Source organism: Salvelinus alpinus, chromosome 28 (genome assembly GCF_045679555.1).
Source record: "Salvelinus alpinus chromosome 28, SLU_Salpinus.1, whole genome shotgun sequence".
Taxonomy (NCBI): domain Eukaryota; kingdom Metazoa; phylum Chordata; class Actinopteri; order Salmoniformes; family Salmonidae; genus Salvelinus; species Salvelinus alpinus.
Genome location: NC_092113.1, coordinates 9331307 through 9349064, shown reverse-complemented (window position 1 = coordinate 9349064; position 17758 = coordinate 9331307). Strand labels below are relative to the sequence as shown.

Sequence of the window (17758 nt, the reverse complement as noted above, 5' to 3'; positions counted from 1 at the left end):
AGAATTGTGGAAAAGGTTTTCCCTCAGACTGGTCCTTTTTAAAGGGCTCGTCCGGGATTTGAACCCGGGACCTCTCGCACCCGAAGCGAGAATCATACCCCTAGACCAACGAGCCACTTTCTTGTGTATTTTTGATGAAGAAGACATTTTTTACTTTCCTGACCTTTGTAAAAGTGGGCTCATCCAAGATTTGTAGCAGACACCAATCGCAATCTAAGCGAGAATCATACACAGAGAGAAAGGAGGCAATTTCAGCTGCTTCTCTTAAATACTGCTTAAATCTAGCATTGGCTGGGTTTCAGTAAAGACACATTCGGAGAATTGTGTTGAAGGTTTTTACTTTGACTTTTCCTTTTTAAAGGTCGCACCCGAAGCAAGATTAATACCCCTAAAACAACGAGCTACTTTTAAGCTTTTTAGATGCATTACTGATTAAAGACAATCGGTATTAGGCAATCTGTCTCCACAATAAACTTTTATTTACGGATGAGAAGACTTTATTTACGTTTCCGACATTCGTAATAGCGGGTTCATCCAAGATTTGTATCAGAAACCAATCGCACTCTTAAGCGAGAATCATACACAGAGTAAAAGAAGAACATTCCAGAAGCTTCTCTTAAATACAGGTTAAATCTAGCATTGACTGTGTATGTTTCAGTGAAGACACATTCTGAGAATTGGTTTTCACTTAGACTGGTCCTTTTTAAAGGGCTCGTCCGGGATTTGAACCCGGGACCTCTCGCACCCGAAGCAAGAATCATACCCCTAGACCAACGAGCCACTTTCTTATTTATTTTTGATGAAGAAGACATTATTTACGTTTCCGACCTTCGTAATAGCGGGTTCATCCAAGATTTGTATCAGACACCAATCGCACTCTTAAGCGTGAACCATACACAGAGTAAAGAAGAACATTTCAGCTGCTTCTCTTAAATACAGGTTAAATCTAGCATTGACTGTGTATGTTTCAGTGAAGAAATATTCTGAGAATTGTGGAATATGTTTTCACTTAGACTGGTCCTTTTTAAAGGGCTCGTCCGGGATTTGAACCCGGGACCTCTCGCACCCGAAGCGAGAATCATACCCCTAGACCAACGAGCCACTTTCTTGTGTATTTATGATGAAGAAGACATTATTTACGTCCTGACCTTTGTAAAAGTGGGCTCATCCAAGATTTGTAGCAGACACCAATCGCAATCTAAGCGAGAATCATACACAGAGATAAAGGAGGCAATTTCAGCTGCTTCTCTTAAATACTGCTTAAATCTAGCATTGGCTGGGTTTCAGTAAAGACACATTCGGAGAATTGTGTTGAAGGTTTTTACTTTGACTTTTCCTTTTTAAAGGTCGCACCCGAAGCGAGAATAATACCCCTAAAACAACGAGCTACTTTTAAGCGTATAGAATGCATTACTGATTAAAGACAATCGGTAACAGGCAATCTGTCTCTACAAGAAACTTTTATTTACGGATGAGAAGACTTTATTTACGTTTCCGACCTTCGTAATAGCGGGTTCATCCAAGATTTGTATCAGAAACCAATCGCACTCTTAAGCGAGAATCATACACAGAGTAAAAGAAGAACATTTCAGAAGCTTCTCTTAAATACAGCTTAAATCTAGCATTGACTGTGTATGTTTCAGTGAAGACATATTCTGAGAATTGTGGAAAAGGTTTTCCCTCGGACTGGTCCTTTTTAAAGGGCCCGTCCGGGATTTGAACCCGGGACGTCTCGCACCCGAAGCGAGAATCATACCCCTAGACCAACGAGCCACTTTCTTGTGTATTTTTGATGAAGAAGACATTTTTTACGTTCCTGACCTTTGTAAAAGTGGGCTCATCCAAGATTTGTAGCAGACACCAATCGCAATCTAAGCGAGAATCATACACAGAGATAAAGGAGGCAATTTCAGCTGCTTCTCTTAAATACTGCTTAAATCTAGCATTGGCTGGGTTTCAGTAAAGACACATTCGGAGAATTGTGTTGAAGGTTTTTACTTTGACTTTTCCTTTTTAAAGGTCGCACCCGAAGCAAGAATAATACCCCTAAAACAACGAGCTACTTTTAAGCGTATAGAATGCATTACTGATTAAAGACAATCGGTAACAGGCAATCTGTCTCTACAAGAAACTTTTATTTACGGATGAGAAGACTTTATTTACGTTTCCGACGTTCGTAATAGCGGGTTCATCCAAGATTTCTATCAGAAACCAATCGCACTCTTAAGCGAGAACCATACACAGAGTAAAGAAGAACATTTCAGCTGCTTCTCTTAAATACAGGTTAAATCTAGCATTGACTGTGTATGTTTCAGTGAAGACACATTCTGAGAATTGGTTTTCACTTAGACTGGTCCTTTTTAAAGGGCTCGTCCGGGATTTGAACCCGGGACCTCTCGCACCCGAAGCAAGAATCATACCCCTAGACCAACAAGCCACTTTCTTATTTATTTTTGATGAAGAAGACATTATTTACGTTTCCGACCTTCGTAATAGCAGGTTCATCCAAGATTTGTATCAGACACCAATCGCACTCTTAAGCGTGAACCATACACAGAGTAAAGAAGAACATTTCAGCTGCTTCTCTTAAATACAGGTTAAATCTAGCATTGACTGTGTATGTTTCAGTGAAGAAATATTCTGAGAATTGTGGAATATGTTTTCACTTAGACTGGTCCTTTTTAAAGGGCTCGTCCGGGATTTGAACCCGGGACCTCTCGCACCCGAAGCGAGAATCATACCCCTAGACCAACGAGCCACTTTCGTGTGTATTTATGATGAAGAAGACATTATTTACATTCCTGACCTTTGTAAAAGTGGGCTCATCCAAGATTTGTAGCAGACACCAATCGCAATCTAAGCGAGAATCATACACAGAGATAAAGGAGGCAATTTCAGCTGCTTCTCTTAAATACTGCTTAAATCTAGCATTGGCTGGGTTTCAGTAAAGACACATTCGGAGAATTGTGTTGAAGGTTTTTACTTTGACGTTTCCTTTTTAAAGGTCGCACCCGAAGCGAGAATAATACCCCTAAAACAACGAGCTACTTTTAAGCGTATAGAATGCATTACTGATTAAAGACAATCGGTAACAGGCAATCTGTCTCCACAATAAACTTTTATTTACGGATGAGAAGACTTTATTTACGTTTCCGACCTTCGTAATAGTGGGTTCAACCAAGATTTGTATCAGAAACCAATCGCACTCTTAAGCGAGAATCATACACAGAGTAAATGAAGAACATTTCAGAAGCTTCTCTTAAATACAGGTTAAATCTAGCATTGACTGTGTATGTTTCAGTGAAGACACATTCTGAGAATTGGTTTTCACTTAGACTGGTCCTTTTTAAAGGGCTCGTCCGGGATTTGAACCCAGGACCTCTCGCACCAGAAGCAAGAATCATACCCCTAGACCAACGAGCCACTTTCTTATTTATTTTTGATGAAGAAGACATTATTTACGTTTCCGACTTTCGTAATAGCGGGTTCATCCAAGATTTGTATCAGACACCAATCGCACTCTTAAGCGTGAACCATACACAGAGTAAAGAAGAACATTTCAGCTGCTTCTCTTAAATACAGCTTACATCTAGCATTGACTGTGTATGTTTCAGTGAAGACATATTCTGAGAATTGTGGAAAAGGTTTTCCCTCGGACTGGTCCTTTTTAAAGGGCTCGTCCGGGAATTGAACCCGGGACCTCTCACACCCGAAGCGAGAATCATACCCCTAGACCAACGAGCCACTTTCTTGTGTATTTTTGATGAAGAAGACATTTTTTACGTTCCTGACCTTTGTAAAAGTGGGCTCATCCAAGATTTGTAGCAGACACCAATCGCAATCTAAGCGAGAATCATACACAGAGATAAAGGAGGCAATTTCAGCTGCTTCTCTTAAATACTGCTTAAATCTAGCATTGGCTGTGTTTCAGTAAAGACACATTCGGAGAATTGTGTTGAAGGTTTTTACTTTGACTTTTCCTTTTTAAAGGTCGCACCCGAAGCGAGAATCATACCACTAAAACAACGAGCCACTTTTAACCGTATAGAATGCATTACTGATAAAAGACAATCGGTAACAGGCAATCTGTCTCTACAAGAAACTTTTATTTACGGATGAGAAGACTTTATTTACGTTTCCGACCTTCGTAATAGCGGGTTCATCCAAGATTTGTATCAGAAACCAATCGCACTCTTAAGCGAGAATCATACACAGAGTAAAAGAAGAACATTTCAGAAGCTTCTCTTAAATACAGCTTAAATCTAGCATTGACTGTGTATGTTTCAGTGAAGACATATTCTGAGAATTGTGGAAAAGGTTTTCCCTCGGACTGGTCCTTTTTAAAGGGCTCGTCCGGGATTTGAAACCAGGACCTCTCGCACCCGAAGCAAGAATCATACCCCTAGACCAACAAGCCACTTTCTTATTGTTTTTATGATGAAGAAGACATTATTTACGTTTCCGACCTTCGTAATAGCGGGTTCATCCAAGATTTGTATCAGACACCAATCGCACTCTTAAGCGTGAACCATACACAGAGTAAAGAAGAACATTTCAGCTGCTTCTCTTAAATACAGGTTAAATCTAGCATTGACTGTGTATGTTTCAGTGAAGACATATTCTGAGAATTGTAGAATATGTGTTCACTTAGACTGGTCCTATTTAAAGGGCTCGTCCGGGATTTGAACCCGGGACCTCTCGCACCCGAAGCGAGAATCATACCCCTAGACCAACGAGCCACTTTCTTGTGTATTTATGATGAAGAAGACATTATTTACATTCCTGACCTTTGTAAAAGTGGGCTCATCCAAGATTTGTAGCAGACACCAATCGCAATCTAAGCGAGAATCATACACAGAGATAAAGGAGGCAATTTCAGCTGCTTCTCTTAAATACTGCTTAAATCTAGCATTGGCTGGGTTTCAGTAAAGACACATTCGGAGAATTGTGTTGAAGGTTTTTACTTTGACGTTTCCTTTTTAAAGGTCGCACCCGAAGCGAGAATAATACCCCTAAAACAACGAGCTACTTTTAAGCGTATAGAATGCATTACTGATTAAAGACAATCGGTAACAGGCAATCTGTCTCCACAATAAACTTTTATTTACGGATGAGAAGACTTTATTTACGTTTCCGACCTTCGTAATAGTGGGTTCATCCAAGATTTGTATCAGAAACCAATCGCACTCTTAAGCGAGAATCATACACAGAGTAAAAGAAGAACATTTCAGAAGCTTCTCTTAAATACAGGTTAAATCTAGCATTGACTGTGTATGTTTCAGTGAAGACACATTCTGAGAATTGGTTTTCACTTAGACTGGTCCTTTTTAAAGGGCTCGTCCGGGATTTGAACCCGGGACCTCTCGCACCCGAAGCAAGAATCATACCCCTAGACCAACGAGCCACTTTCTTATTTATTTTTGATGAAGAAGACATTATTTACGTTTCCGACCTTCGTAATAGCGGGTTCATCCAAGATTTGTATCAGACACCAATCGCACTCTTAAGCGTGAACCATACACAGAGTAAAGAAGAACATTTCAGCTGCTTCTCTTAAATACAGCTTACATCTAGCATTGACTGTGTATGTTTCAGTGAAGACATATTCTGAGAATTGTGGAAAAGGTTTTCCCTCGGACTGGTCCTTTTTAAAGGGCTCGTCCGGGATTTGAACCCGGGACCTCTCACACCCGAAGCGAGAATCATACCCCTAGACCAACGAGCCACTTTCTTGTGTATTTTTGATGAAGAAGACATTTTTTACGTTCCTGACCTTTGTAAAAGTGGGCTCATCCAAGATTTGTAGCAGACACCAATCGCAATCTAAGCGAGAATCATACACAGGGATAAAGGAGGCAATTTCAGCTGCTTCTCTTAAATACTGCTTAAATCTAGCATTGGCTGTGTTTCAGTAAAGACACATTCGGAGAATTGTGTTGAAGGTTTTTACTTTGACTTTTCCTTTTTAAAGGTCGCACCCGAAGCGAGAATCATACCACTAAAACAACGAGCCACTTTTAACCGTATAGAATGCATTACTGATAAAAGACAATCGGTAACAGGCAATCTGTCTCTACAAGAAACTTTTATTTACGGATGAGAAGACTTTATTTACGTTTCCGACCTTCGTAATAGCGGGTTCATCCAAGATTTGTATCAGAAACCAATCGCACTCTTAAGCGAGAATCATACACAGAGTAAAAGAAGAACATTTCAGAAGCTTCTCTTAAATACAGGTTAAATCTAGCATTGACTGTGTATGTTTCAGTGAAGACACATTCTGAGAATTGGTTTTCACTTAGACTGGTCCTTTTTAAAGGGCTCGTCCGGGATTTGAACCCAGGACCTCTCGCACCAGAAGCAAGAATCATACCCCTAGACCAACGAGCCACTTTCTTATTTATTTTTGATGAAGAAGACATTATTTACGTTTCCGACCTTCGTAATAGCGGGTTCATCCAAGATTTGTATCAGACACCAATCGCACTCTTAAGCGTGAACCATACACAGAGTAAAGAAGAACATTTCAGCTGCTTCTCTTAAATACAGCTTACATCTAGCATTGACTGTGTATGTTTCAGTGAAGACATATTCTGAGAATTGTGGAAAAGGTTTTCCCTCGGACTGGTCCTTTTTAAAGGGCTCGTCCGGGATTTGAACCCGGGACCTCTCACACCCGAAGCGAGAATCATACCCCTAGACCAACGAGCCACTTTCTTGTGTATTTTTGATGAAGAAGACATTTTTTACGTTCCTGACCTTTGTAAAAGTGGGCTCATCCAAGATTTGTAGCAGACACCAATCGCAATCTAAGCGAGAATCATACACAGAGATAAAGGAGGCAATTTCAGCTGCTTCTCTTAAATACTGCTTAAATCTAGCATTGGCTGTGTTTCAGTAAAGACACATTCGGAGAATTGTGTTGAAGGTTTTTACTTTGACTTTTCCTTTTTAAAGGTCGCACCCGAAGCGAGAATCATACCACTAAAACAACGAGCCACTTTTAACCGTATAGAATGCATTACTGATAAAAGACAATCGGTAACAGGCAATCTGTCTCTACAAGAAACTTTTATTTACGGATGAGAAGACTTTATTTACGTTTCCGACCTTCGTAATAGCGGGTTCATCCAAGATTTGTATCAGAAACCAATCGCACTCTTAAGCGAGAATCATACACAGAGTAAAAGAAGAACATTTCAGAAGCTTCTCTTAAATACAGCTTAAATCTAGCATTGACTGTGTATGTTTCAGTGAAGACATATTCTGAGAATTGTGGAAAAGGTTTTCCCTCGGACTGGTCCTTTTTAAAGGGCTCGTCCGGGATTTGAAACCAGGACCTCTCGCACCCGAAGCAAGAATCATACCCCTAGACCAACAAGCCACTTTCTTATTGTTTTTATGATGAAGAAGACATTATTTACGTTTCCGACCTTCGTAATAGCGGGTTCATCCAAGATTTGTATCAGACACCAATCGCACTCTTAAGCGTGAACCATACACAGAGTAAAGAAGAACATTTCAGCTGCTTCTCTTAAATACAGGTTAAATCTAGCATTGACTGTGTATGTTTCAGTGAAGACATATTCTGAGAATTGTGGAATATGTGTTCACTTAGACTGGTCCTATTTAAAGGGCTCGTCCGGGATTTGAACCCGGGACCTCTCGCACCCGAAGCGAGAATCATACCCCTAGACCAACGAGCCACTTTCTTGTGTATTTATGATGAAGAAGACATTATTTACATTCCTGACCTTTGTAAAAGTGGGCTCATCCAAGATTTGTAGCAGACACCAATCGCAATCTAAGCGAGAATCATACACAGAGATAAAGGAGGCAATTTCAGCTGCTTCTCTTAAATACTGCTTAAATCTAGCATTGGCTGGGTTTCAGTAAAGACACATTCGGAGAATTGTGTTGAAGGTTTTTACTTTGACGTTTCCTTTTTAAAGGTCGCACCCGAAGCGAGAATAATACCCCTAAAACAACGAGCTACTTTTAAGCGTATAGAATGCATTACTGATTAAAGACAATCGGTAACAGGCAATCTGTCTCCACAATAAACTTTTATTTACGGATGAGAAGACTTTATTTACGTTTCCGACCTTCGTAATAGTGGGTTCATCCAAGATTTGTATCAGAAACCAATCGCACTCTTAAGCGAGAATCATACACAGAGTAAAAGAAGAACATTTCAGAAGCTTCTCTTAAATACAGGTTAAATCTAGCATTGACTGTGTATGTTTCAGTGAAGACACATTCTGAGAATTGGTTTTCAATTAGACTGGTCCTTTTTAAAGGGCTCGTCCGGGATTTGAACCAGGGACCTCTCGCACCCGAAGCAAGAATCATACCCCTAGACCAACGAGCCACTTTCTTATTTATTTTTGATGAAGAAGACATTATTTACGTTTCCGACCTTCGTAATAGCGGGTTCATCCAAGATTTGTATCAGACACCAATCGCACTCTTAAGCGTGAACCATACACAGAGTAAAGAAGAACATTTCAGCTGCTTCTCTTAAATACAGCTTACATCTAGCATTGACTGTGTATGTTTCAGTGAAGACATATTCTGAGAATTGTGGAAAAGGTTTTCCCTCGGACTGGTCCTTTTTAAAGGGCTCGTCCGGGATTTGAACCCGGGACCTCTCACACCCGAAGCGAGAATCATACCCCTAGACCAACGAGCCACTTTCTTGTGTATTTTTGATGAAGAAGACATTTTTTACGTTCCTGACCTTTGTAAAAGTGGGCTCATCCAAGATTTGTAGCAGACACCAATCGCAATCTAAGCGAGAATCATACACAGGGATAAAGGAGGCAATTTCAGCTGCTTCTCTTAAATACTGCTTAAATCTAGCATTGGCTGTGTTTCAGTAAAGACACATTCGGAGAATTGTGTTGAAGGTTTTTACTTTGACTTTTCCTTTTTAAAGGTCGCACCCGAAGCGAGAATCATACCACTAAAACAACGAGCCACTTTTAACCGTATAGAATGCATTACTGATAAAAGACAATCGGTAACAGGCAATCTGTCTCTACAAGAAACTTTTATTTACGGATGAGAAGACTTTATTTACGTTTCCGACCTTCGTAATAGCGGGTTCATCCAAGATTTGTATCAGAAACCAATCGCACTCTTAATAAGCGAGAATCATACACAGAGTAAAAGAAGAACATTTCAGAAGCTTCTCTTAAATACAGCTTAAATCTAGCATTGACTGTGTATGTTTCAGTGAAGACATATTCTGAGAATTGTGGAAAAGGTTTTCCCTCGGACTGGTCCTTTTTAAAGGGCTCGTCCGGGATTTGAACCCGGGACCTCTCGCACCCGAAGCAAGAATCATACCCCTAGACCAACAAGCCACTTTCTTATTTATTTTTGATGAAGAAGACATTATTTACGTTTCCGACCTTCGTAATAGCGGGTTCATCCAAGATTTGTATCAGACACCAATCGCACTCTTAAGCGTGAACCATACACAGAGTAAAGAAGAACATTTCAGCTGCTTCTCTTAAATACAGGTTAAATCTAGCATTGACTGTGTATGTTTCAGTGAAGACATATTCTGAGAATTGTGGAATATGTTTTCACTTAGACTGGTCCTTTTTAAAGGGCTCGTCCGGGATTTGAACCCGGGACCTCTCGCACCCGAAGCGAGAATCATACCCCTAGACCAACGAGCTACTTTCTTGTGTATTTATGATGAAGAAGACATTATTTACATTCCTGACCTTTGTAAAAGTGGGCTCATCCAAGATTTGTAGCAGACACCAATCGCAATCTAAGCGAGAATCATACACAGAGATAAAGGAGGCAATTTCAGCTGCTTCTCTTAAATACTGCTTAAATCTAGCATTGGCTGGGTTTCAGTAAAGACACATTCGGAGAATTGTGTTGAAGGTTTTTACTTTGACGTTTCCTTTTTAAAGGTCGCACCCGAAGCGAGAATAATACCCCTAAAACAACGAGCTACTTTTAAGCGTATAGAATGCATTACTGATTAAAGACAATCGGTAACAGGCAATCTGTCTCCACAATAAACTTTTATTTACGGATGAGAAGACTTTATTTACGTTTCCGACCTTCGTAATAGTGGGTTCATCCAAGATTTGTATCAGAAACCAATCGCACTCTTAAGCGAGAATCATACACAGAGTAAAAGAAGAACATTTCAGAAGCTTCTCTTAAATACAGGTTAAATCTAGCATTGACTGTGTATGTTTCAGTGAAGACACATTCTGAGAATTGGTTTTCCCGTAGACTGGTCCTTTTTAAAGGGCTCGTCCGGGATTTGAACCAGGGACCTCTCGCACCCGAAGCAAGAATCATACCCCTAGACCAACGAGCCACTTTCTTATTTATTTTTGATGAAGAAGACATTATTTACGTTTCCGACCTTCGTAATAGCGGGTTCATCCAAGATTTGTATCAGACACCAATCGCACTCTTAAGCGTGAACCATACACAGAGTAAAGAAGAACATTTCAGCTGCTTCTCTTAAATACAGCTTACATCTAGCATTGACTGTGTATGTTTCAGTGAAGACATATTCTGAGAATTGTGGAAAAGGTTTTCCCTCGGACTGGTCCTTTTTAAAGGGCTCGTCCGGGATTTGAACCAGGGACCTCTCACACCCGAAGCGAGAATCATACCCCTAGAACAACGAGCCACTTTCTTGTGTATTTTTGATGAAGAAGACATTTTTTACGTTCCTGACCTTTGTAAAAGTGGGCTCATCCAAGATTTGTAGCAGACACCAATCGCAATCTAAGCGAGAATCATACACAGAGATAAAGGAGGCAATTTCAGCTGCTTCTCTTAAATACTGCTTAAATCTAGCATTGGCTGGGTTTCAGTAAAGACACATTCGGAGAATTGTGTTGAAGGTTTTTACTTTGACGTTTCCTTTTTAAAGGTCGCACCCGAAGCGAGAATAATACCCCTAAAACAACGAGCTACTTTTAAGCGTATAGAATGCATTACTGATTAAAGACAATCGGTAACAGGCAATCTGTCTCCACAATAAACTTTTATTTACGGATGAGAAGACTTTATTTACGTTTCCGACCTTCGTAATAGCGGGTTCATCCAAGATTTGTATCAGAAACCAATCACACTCTTAAGCGAGAATCATACACAGAGTAAAAGAAGAACATTTCAGAAGCTTCTCTTAAATACAGCTTAAATCTAGCATTGACTGTGTATGTTTCAGTGAAGACATATTCTGAGAATTGTGGAAAAGGTTTTCCCTCGGACCGGTCCTTTTTAAAGGGCTCGTCCGGGATTTGAACCCGGGACCGCTCGCACCCGAAGCGAGAATCATACCCCTAGACCAACGAGCCACTTTCTTGTGTATTTTTGATGAAGAAGACATTTTTTACGTTCCTGACCTTTGTAAAAGTGGGCTCATCCAAGATTTGTAGCAGACACCAATCGCAATCTAAGCGAGAATCATACACAGAGATAAAGGAGGCAATTTCAGCTGCTTCTCTTAAATACTGCTTAAATCTAGCATTGGCTGGGTTTCAGAAAAGACACATTCGGAGAATTGTGTTGAAGGTTTTTACTTTGACTTTTCCTTTTTAAAGGTCGCACCCGAAGCAAGAATAATACCCCTAAAACAACGAGCTACTTTTAAGCGTATAGAATGCATTACTGATTAAAGACAATCGGTAACAGGCAATCTGTCTCTACAAGAAACTTTTTTTTACGGATGAGAAGACTTTATTTACGTTTCCGACGTTCGTAATAGCGGGTTCATCCAAGATTTCTATCAGAAACCAATCGCACTCTTAAGCGAGAACCATACACAGAGTAAAGAAGAACATTTCAGCTGCTTCTCTTAAATACAGGTTAAATCTAGCATTGACTGTGTATGTTTCAGTGAAGACACATTCTGAGAATTCGTTTTCACTTAGACTGGTCCTTTTTATAGGGCTCGTCCGGGATTTGAACCCAGGACCTCTCGCACCCGAAGCAAGAATCATACCCCTAGACCAACAAGCCACTTTCTTATTTATTTTTGATGAAGAAGACTTTATTTACGTTTCCGACCTTCGTAATAGCGGGTTCATCCAAGATTTGTATCAGACACCAATCGCACTCTTAAGCGTGAACCATACACAGAGTAAAGAAGAACATTTCAGCTGCTTCTCTTAAATACAGGTTAAATCTAGCATTGACTGTGTATGTTTCAGTGAAGACATATTCTGAGAATTGTGGAATATGTTTTCACTTAGACTGGTCCTTTTTAAAGGGCTCGTCCGGGATTTGAACCCGGGACCTCTCGCACCCGAAGCGAGAATCATACCCCTAGACCAACGAGCTACTTTCTTGTGTATATATGATGAAGAAGACATTATTTACATTCCTGACCTTTGTAAAAGTGGGCTCATCCAAGATTTGTAGCAGACACCAATCGCAATCTAAGCGAGAATCATACACAGAGATAAAGGAGGCAATTTCAGCTGCTTCTCTTAAATACTGCTTAAATCTAGCATTGGCTGGGTTTCAGTAAAGACACATTCGGAGAATTGTGTTGAAGGTTTTTACTTTGACGTTTCCTTTTTAAAGGTCGCACCCGAAGCGAGAATAATACCCCTAAAACAACGAGCTACTTTTAAGCGTATAGAATGCATTACTGATTAAAGACAATCGGTAACAGGCAATCTGTCTCCACAATAAACTTTTATTTACGGATGAGAAGACTTTATTTACGTTTCCGACCTTCGTAATAGTGGGTTCATCCAAGATTTGTATCAGAAACCAATCGCACTCTTAAGCGAGAATCATACACAGAGTAAAAGAAGAACATTTCAGAAGCTTCTCTTAAATACAGGTTAAATCTAGCATTGACTGTGTATGTTTCAGTGAAGACACATTCTGAGAATTGGTTTTCCCGTAGACTGGTCCTTTTTAAAGGGCTCGTCCGGGATTTGAACCAGGGACCTCTCGCACCCGAAGCAAGAATCATACCCCTAGACCAACGAGCCACTTTCTTATTTATTTTTGATGAAGAAGACATTATTTACGTTTCCGACCTTCGTAATAGCGGGTTCATCCAAGATTTGTATCAGACACCAATCGCACTCTTAAGCGTGAACCATACACAGAGTAAAGAAGAACATTTCAGCTGCTTCTCTTAAATACAGCTTACATCTAGCATTGACTGTGTATGTTTCAGTGAAGACATATTCTGAGAATTGTGGAAAAGGTTTCCCTCGGACTGGTCCTTTTTAAAGGGCTCGTCCGGGATTTGAACCAGGGACCTCTCACACCCGAAGCGAGAATCATACCCCTAGAACAACGAGCCACTTTCTTGTGTATTTTTGATGAAGAAGACATTTTTTACGTTCCTGACCTTTGTAAAAGTGGGCTCATCCAAGATTTGTAGCAGACACCAATCGCAATCTAAGCGAGAATCATACACAGAGATAAAGGAGGCAATTTCAGCTGCTTCTCTTAAATACTGCTTAAATCTAGCATTGGCTGGGTTTCAGTAAAGACACATTCGGAGAATTGTGTTGAAGGTTTTTACTTTGACGTTTCCTTTTTAAAGGTCGCACCCGAAGCGAGAATAATACCCCTAAAACAACGAGCTACTTTTAAGCGTATAGAATGCATTACTGATTAAAGACAATCGGTAACAGGCAATCTGTCTCCACAATAAACTTTTATTTACGGATGAGAAGACTTTATTTACGTTTCCGACCTTCGTAATAGCGGGTTCATCCAAGATTTGTATCAGAAACCAATCACACTCTTAAGCGAGAATCATACACAGAGTAAAAGAAGAACATTTCAGAAGCTTCTCTTAAATACAGCTTAAATCTAGCATTGACTGTGTATGTTTCAGTGAAGACATATTCTGAGAATTGTGGAAAAGGTTTTCCCTCGGACTGGTCCTTTTTAAAGGGCTCGTCCGGGATTTGAACCCGGGACCGCTCGCACCCGAAGCGAGAATCATACCCCTAGACCAACGAGCCACTTTCTTGTGTATTTTTGATGAAGAAGACATTTTTTACGTTCCTGACCTTTGTAAAAGTGGGCTCATCCAAGATTTGTAGCAGACACCAATCGCAATCTAAGCGAGAATCATACACAGAGATAAAGGAGGCAATTTCAGCTGCTTCTCTTAAATACTGCTTAAATCTAGCATTGGCTGGGTTTCAGAAAAGACACATTCGGAGAATTGTGTTGAAGGTTTTTACTTTGACTTTTCCTTTTTAAAGGTCGCACCCGAAGCAAGAATAATACCCCTAAAACAACGAGCTACTTTTAAGCGTATAGAATGCATTACTGATTAAAGACAATCGGTAACAGGCAATCTGTCTCTACAAGAAACTTTTATTTACGGATGAGAAGACTTTATTTACGTTTCCGACGTTCGTAATAGCGGGTTCATCCAAGATTTCTATCAGAAACCAATCGCACTCTTAAGCGAGAACCATACACAGAGTAAAGAAGAACATTTCAGCTGCTTCTCTTAAATACAGGTTAAATCTAGCATTGACTGTGTATGTTTCAGTGAAGACACATTCTGAGAATTGGTTTTCACTTAGACTGGTCCTTTTTATAGGGCTCGTCCGGGATTTGAACCCAGGACCTCTCGCACCCGAAGCAAGAATCATACCCCTAGACCAACGAGCCACTTTCTTATTTATTTTTGATGAAGAAGACATTATTTACGTTTCCGACCTTCGTAATAGCGGGTTCATCCAAGATTTGTATCAGACACCAATCGCACTCTTAAGCGTGAACCATACACAGAGTAAAGAAGAACATTTCAGCTGCTTCTCTTAAATACAGCTTACATCTAGCATTGACTGTGTATGTTTCAGTGAAGACATATTCTGAGAATTGTGGAAAAGGTTTTCCCTCGGACTGGTCCTTTTTAAAGGGCTCGTCCGGGATTTGAACCCGGGACCTCTCACACCCGAAGCGAGAATCATACCCCTAGAACAACGAGCCACTTTCTTGTGTATTTTTGATGAAGAAGACATTTTTTACGTTCCTGACCTTTGTAAAAGTGGGCTCATCCAAGATTTGTAGCAGACACCAATCGCAATCTAAGCGAGAATCATACACAGAGATAAAGGAGGCAATTTCAGCTGCTTCTCTTAAATACTGCTTAAATCTAGCATTGGCTGGGTTTCAGTAAAGACACATTCGGAGAATTGTGTTGAAGGTTTTTACTTTGACGTTTCCTTTTTAAAGGTCGCACCCGAAGCGAGAATAATACCCCTAAAACAACGAGCTACTTTTAAGCGTATAGAATGCATTACTGATTAAAGACAATCGGTAACAGGCAATCTGTCTCCACAATAAACTTTTATTTACGGATGAGAAGACTTTATTTACGTTTCCGACCTTCGTAATAGTGGGTTCATCCAAGATTTGTATCAGAAACCAATCGCACTCTTAAGCGAGAATCATACACAGAGTAAAAGAAGAACATTTCAGAAGCTTCTCTTAAATACAGGTTAAATCTATCATTGACTGTGTATGTTTCAGTGAAGACATATTCTGAGAATTGTGGAAAAGGTTTTCCCTCGGACTGGTCCTTTTTAAAGGGCTCGTCCGGGATTTGAACCCGGGACCGCTCGCACCCGAAGCGAGAATCATACCCCTAGACCAACGAGCCACTTTCTTGTGTCTTTTTGATGAAGAAGACATTTTTTACGTTCCTGACCTTTGTAAAAGTGGGCTCATCCAAGATTTGTAGCAGACACCAATCGCAATCTAAGCGAGAATCATACACAGAGATAAAGGAGGCAATTTCAGCTGCTTCTCTTAAATACTGCTTAAATCTAGCATTGGCTGGGTTTCAGAAAAGACACATTCGGAGAATTGTGTTGAAGGTTTTTACTTTGACTTTTCCTTTTTAAAGGTCGCACCCGAAGCAAGAATAATACCCCTAAAACAACGAGCTACTTTTAAGCGTATAGAATGCATTACTGATTAAAGACAATCGGTAACAGGCAATCTGTCTCTACAAGAAACTTTTATTTACGGATGAGAAGACTTTATTTACGTTTCCGACGTTCGTAATAGCGGGTTCATCCAAGATTTCTATCAGAAACCAATCGCACTCTTAAGCGAGAACCATACACAGAGTAAAGAAGAACATTTCAGCTGCTTCTCTTAAATACAGGTTAAATCTAGCATTGACTGTGTATGTTCCAGTGAAGACACATTCTGAGAATTGGTTTTCACTTAGACTGGTCCTTTTTATAGGGCTCGTCCGGGATTTGAACCCAGGACCTCTCGCACCCGAAGCAAGAATCATACCCCTAGACCAACGAGCCACTTTCTTATTTATTTTTGATGAAGAAGACATTATTTACGTTTCCGACCTTCGTAATAGCGGGTTCATCCAAGATTTGTATCAGACACCAATCGCACTCTTAAGCGTGAACCATACACAGAGTAAAGAAGAACATTTCAGCTGCTTCTCTTAAATACAGCTTACATCTAGCATTGACTGTGTATGTTTCAGTGAAGACATATTCTGAGAATTGTGGAAAAGGTTTTCCCTCGGACTGGTCCTTTTTAAAGGGCTCGTCCGGGATTTGAACCCGGGACCTCTCACACCCGAAGCGAGAATCATACCCCTAGAACAACGAGCCACTTTCTTGTGTATTTTTGATGAAGAAGACATTTTTTACGTTCCTGACCTTTGTAAAAGTGGGCTCATCCAAGATTTGTAGCAGACACCAATCGCAATCTAAGCGAGAATCATACACAGAGATAAAGGAGGCAATTTCAGCTGCTTCTCTTAAATACTGCTTAAATCTAGCATTGGCTGGGTTTCAGTAAAGACACATTCGGAGAATTGTGTTGAAGGTTTTTACTTTGACGTTTCCTTTTTAAAGGTCGCACCCGAAGCGAGAATAATACCCCTAAAACAACGAGCTACTTTTAAGCGTATAGAATGCATTACTGATTAAAGACAATCGGTAACAGGCAATCTGTCTCCACAATAAACTTTTATTTACGGATGAGAAGACTTTATTTACGTTTCCGACCTTCGTAATAGTGGGTTCATCCAAGATTTGTATCAGAAACCAATCGCACTCTTAAGCGAGAATCATACACAGAGTAAAAGAAGAACATTTCAGAAGCTTCTCTTAAATACAGGTTAAATCTATCATTGACTGTGTATGTTTCAGTGAAGACACATTCTGAGAATTGGTTTTCACTTAGACTGGTCCTTTTTAAAGGGCTCGTCCGGGAATTGAACCCGGGACCTCTCGCACCCGAAGCAAGAATCATACCCCTAGACCAACGAGCCACTTTCTTATTTATTTTTGATGAAGAAGACATTATTTACGTTTCCGACCTTCGTAATAGCGGGTTCATCCAAGATTTGTATCAGACACCAATCGCACTCTTAAGCGTGAACCATACACAGAGTAAAGAAGAACATTTCAGCTGCTTCTCTTAAATACAGGTTAAATCTAGCATTGACTGTGTATGTTTCAGTGAAGACATATTCTGAGAATTGTGGAATATGTGTTCACTTAGACTGGTCCTTTTTAAAGGGCTCGTCCGGGATTTGAACCCGGGACCTCTCGCACCCGAAGTGAGAATCATACCCCTAGACCAACGAGCCACTTTCTTGTGTATTTATGATGAAGAAGACATTATTTACATTCCTGACCTTTGTAAAAGTGGGCTCATCCAAGATTTGTAGCAAACACCAATCGCAATCTAAGCGAGAATCATACACAGAGATAAAGGAGGCAATTTC

General features: G+C 40.2%; 26 non-coding genes across 26 annotated transcripts; all 26 read right to left on the bottom strand.

Annotated features, from left to right (window-relative positions):
• Window positions 1-43: 43 nt before the first annotated feature.
• On the bottom strand, window positions 44-115 carry trnap-cgg (transfer RNA proline (anticodon CGG)). The gene has a single exon. It is a non-coding gene; the product is annotated as a tRNA-Pro (tRNA).
• A 593-nt stretch (window positions 116-708) lies between these two features.
• trnap-cgg (transfer RNA proline (anticodon CGG)) lies at window positions 709-780 on the bottom strand. The gene has a single exon. It is a non-coding gene; the product is annotated as a tRNA-Pro (tRNA).
• Window positions 781-1029: 249 nt separating this feature from the next.
• Window positions 1030-1101, bottom strand: trnap-cgg (transfer RNA proline (anticodon CGG)). Its single transcript has one exon. It is a non-coding gene; the product is annotated as a tRNA-Pro (tRNA).
• A 600-nt stretch (window positions 1102-1701) lies between these two features.
• On the bottom strand, window positions 1702-1773 carry trnap-cgg (transfer RNA proline (anticodon CGG)). Its single transcript has one exon. It is a non-coding gene; the product is annotated as a tRNA-Pro (tRNA).
• Window positions 1774-2365: 592 nt separating this feature from the next.
• trnap-cgg (transfer RNA proline (anticodon CGG)) lies at window positions 2366-2437 on the bottom strand. The gene has a single exon. It is a non-coding gene; the product is annotated as a tRNA-Pro (tRNA).
• A 249-nt stretch (window positions 2438-2686) lies between these two features.
• trnap-cgg (transfer RNA proline (anticodon CGG)) lies at window positions 2687-2758 on the bottom strand. Its single transcript has one exon. It is a non-coding gene; the product is annotated as a tRNA-Pro (tRNA).
• A 593-nt stretch (window positions 2759-3351) lies between these two features.
• Window positions 3352-3423, bottom strand: trnaq-cug (transfer RNA glutamine (anticodon CUG)). The gene has a single exon. It is a non-coding gene; the product is annotated as a tRNA-Gln (tRNA).
• A 249-nt stretch (window positions 3424-3672) lies between these two features.
• On the bottom strand, window positions 3673-3744 carry trnap-cgg (transfer RNA proline (anticodon CGG)). The gene has a single exon. It is a non-coding gene; the product is annotated as a tRNA-Pro (tRNA).
• A 923-nt stretch (window positions 3745-4667) lies between these two features.
• Window positions 4668-4739, bottom strand: trnap-cgg (transfer RNA proline (anticodon CGG)). Its single transcript has one exon. It is a non-coding gene; the product is annotated as a tRNA-Pro (tRNA).
• Window positions 4740-5332: 593 nt separating this feature from the next.
• trnap-cgg (transfer RNA proline (anticodon CGG)) lies at window positions 5333-5404 on the bottom strand. The gene has a single exon. It is a non-coding gene; the product is annotated as a tRNA-Pro (tRNA).
• A 249-nt stretch (window positions 5405-5653) lies between these two features.
• Window positions 5654-5725, bottom strand: trnap-cgg (transfer RNA proline (anticodon CGG)). The gene has a single exon. It is a non-coding gene; the product is annotated as a tRNA-Pro (tRNA).
• A 593-nt stretch (window positions 5726-6318) lies between these two features.
• On the bottom strand, window positions 6319-6390 carry trnaq-cug (transfer RNA glutamine (anticodon CUG)). The gene has a single exon. It is a non-coding gene; the product is annotated as a tRNA-Gln (tRNA).
• A 249-nt stretch (window positions 6391-6639) lies between these two features.
• On the bottom strand, window positions 6640-6711 carry trnap-cgg (transfer RNA proline (anticodon CGG)). The gene has a single exon. It is a non-coding gene; the product is annotated as a tRNA-Pro (tRNA).
• Window positions 6712-7634: 923 nt separating this feature from the next.
• trnap-cgg (transfer RNA proline (anticodon CGG)) lies at window positions 7635-7706 on the bottom strand. Its single transcript has one exon. It is a non-coding gene; the product is annotated as a tRNA-Pro (tRNA).
• A 914-nt stretch (window positions 7707-8620) lies between these two features.
• On the bottom strand, window positions 8621-8692 carry trnap-cgg (transfer RNA proline (anticodon CGG)). The gene has a single exon. It is a non-coding gene; the product is annotated as a tRNA-Pro (tRNA).
• A 604-nt stretch (window positions 8693-9296) lies between these two features.
• Window positions 9297-9368, bottom strand: trnap-cgg (transfer RNA proline (anticodon CGG)). The gene has a single exon. It is a non-coding gene; the product is annotated as a tRNA-Pro (tRNA).
• Window positions 9369-9617: 249 nt separating this feature from the next.
• Window positions 9618-9689, bottom strand: trnap-cgg (transfer RNA proline (anticodon CGG)). The gene has a single exon. It is a non-coding gene; the product is annotated as a tRNA-Pro (tRNA).
• A 1587-nt stretch (window positions 9690-11276) lies between these two features.
• trnap-cgg (transfer RNA proline (anticodon CGG)) lies at window positions 11277-11348 on the bottom strand. Its single transcript has one exon. It is a non-coding gene; the product is annotated as a tRNA-Pro (tRNA).
• A 592-nt stretch (window positions 11349-11940) lies between these two features.
• Window positions 11941-12012, bottom strand: trnap-cgg (transfer RNA proline (anticodon CGG)). Its single transcript has one exon. It is a non-coding gene; the product is annotated as a tRNA-Pro (tRNA).
• Window positions 12013-12261: 249 nt separating this feature from the next.
• trnap-cgg (transfer RNA proline (anticodon CGG)) lies at window positions 12262-12333 on the bottom strand. Its single transcript has one exon. It is a non-coding gene; the product is annotated as a tRNA-Pro (tRNA).
• Window positions 12334-13919: 1586 nt separating this feature from the next.
• Window positions 13920-13991, bottom strand: trnap-cgg (transfer RNA proline (anticodon CGG)). Its single transcript has one exon. It is a non-coding gene; the product is annotated as a tRNA-Pro (tRNA).
• Window positions 13992-14583: 592 nt separating this feature from the next.
• Window positions 14584-14655, bottom strand: trnap-cgg (transfer RNA proline (anticodon CGG)). Its single transcript has one exon. It is a non-coding gene; the product is annotated as a tRNA-Pro (tRNA).
• Window positions 14656-15577: 922 nt separating this feature from the next.
• On the bottom strand, window positions 15578-15649 carry trnap-cgg (transfer RNA proline (anticodon CGG)). Its single transcript has one exon. It is a non-coding gene; the product is annotated as a tRNA-Pro (tRNA).
• Window positions 15650-16241: 592 nt separating this feature from the next.
• Window positions 16242-16313, bottom strand: trnap-cgg (transfer RNA proline (anticodon CGG)). The gene has a single exon. It is a non-coding gene; the product is annotated as a tRNA-Pro (tRNA).
• A 914-nt stretch (window positions 16314-17227) lies between these two features.
• On the bottom strand, window positions 17228-17299 carry trnap-cgg (transfer RNA proline (anticodon CGG)). The gene has a single exon. It is a non-coding gene; the product is annotated as a tRNA-Pro (tRNA).
• A 249-nt stretch (window positions 17300-17548) lies between these two features.
• trnap-cgg (transfer RNA proline (anticodon CGG)) lies at window positions 17549-17620 on the bottom strand. The gene has a single exon. It is a non-coding gene; the product is annotated as a tRNA-Pro (tRNA).
• Window positions 17621-17758: the final 138 nt, after the last annotated feature.